Source organism: Suncus etruscus, chromosome 16, assembly GCF_024139225.1.
Source record: "Suncus etruscus isolate mSunEtr1 chromosome 16, mSunEtr1.pri.cur, whole genome shotgun sequence".
NCBI lineage: Eukaryota > Metazoa > Chordata > Mammalia > Eulipotyphla > Soricidae > Suncus > Suncus etruscus.
In genome coordinates this window covers 56,601,486-56,602,690 of record NC_064863.1, presented here as the reverse complement: position 1 = coordinate 56,602,690, position 1,205 = coordinate 56,601,486, and the positions used below count along the sequence as shown (strand labels likewise).

Here is a 1,205-nt window from a genome sequence, read left to right as displayed (position 1 = left end):
AACCCCTGAGCGTCACAGGATGTGGCCCCCAAACAAACAAACAAAAAACAACTAAAGAATCAAAACTTGCCTGTTGAGGTCTCTGTAAGACTACAGAAATGTAAATAGAAAGAGATCTTCCAAACCATAGAGTGGTCACAGTTGACTGACTGCAGGCAGATTCAGCCTGGACCCTGGGTCATGAAGCCCACTATTCCATCAAGGGCTCATTTTCTGTAGATTTCCCCCTCACTGGACACTGAGTATGTTTCCAAAGGACTCTGGCACCCACCCGACAGAATTCGGAAATAGCTTCCAGAGACAATTTCCCCTTCCATGCTGTGTCAGAATATACTAAATATCTTGATAGAGGAGGTCATACTTGGGAATATACCTGGGATTGAGGGGACTTTGGACAATAAGTTTCCCTCTCATTGCTCCTTGTAAATTACTTCAATCAAAACTATGACGTATTCTTTGGTCTGAAACTTCCCACAAATGTAGTGTGATCTGGAGACCCATAATCGACTTTCATATGCTGTCCATTAAAGAAAAACACCGTGGATGAAATGTAACTGATGTCAAAATAGTGTGTGTAAACTGGAGTGCGGTCCACATCTACCAGATCAACAGCAACCATTTTGCTCAGATCCCCGCCAGTCTTAGCAAGAATATCATCCAGTTGCAGACAGACAGGATCCTCATCTCTCCAAAACCTGAGAACCAACACCTTCTCCACAGTACTTTGTATTGCGTGATCAACTTCTTTTTGGCTAGTCATTTAGGACAATAGGAAGTTCATCTTGAAATAATTCAAAGAATAATCCTTGGGGTCAGTCCTGATTAAAGATTAATAAAGCCTGCGATTGTTATTCCTGGGTGTAGTTACTAGAAGACCTCATTTACTGTGTAACTCCCTCATCTGAGACATCAGAGTGAAATGAGTCAGAGTGATAGGGATAGTTTAGAATAAATTCACTCTTTGTGGGATATAAGAAATAAAAAAGATGGTATGGTAATAATACCCAGAAACAATCGAGATGAGGGCCAGGAATATGAATCCATGTAGGAAGCTTGCCACAAATAGTGGTGCAGAGCAGTTAGGCTAGAAAAGGAACCACCACTATGACAATGATAGTTGGAGCTGATCACTCTGGACAAGAATTGGGTGGTGAATGGAGATAGAGTGATATGCATGGTATTCCTTCAGTAAGAATAATGCAAAC

At 41.4% G+C, this 1,205-nt stretch overlaps 1 pseudogene; it reads right to left on the bottom strand.

Annotated features, from left to right (window-relative positions):
- Positions 1-333: 333 nt before the first annotated feature.
- Positions 334-781, bottom strand: LOC126032369 (thioredoxin-like protein 4B; annotated as a pseudogene).
- Between the last annotated feature and the right edge of the window lie 424 nt (positions 782-1,205).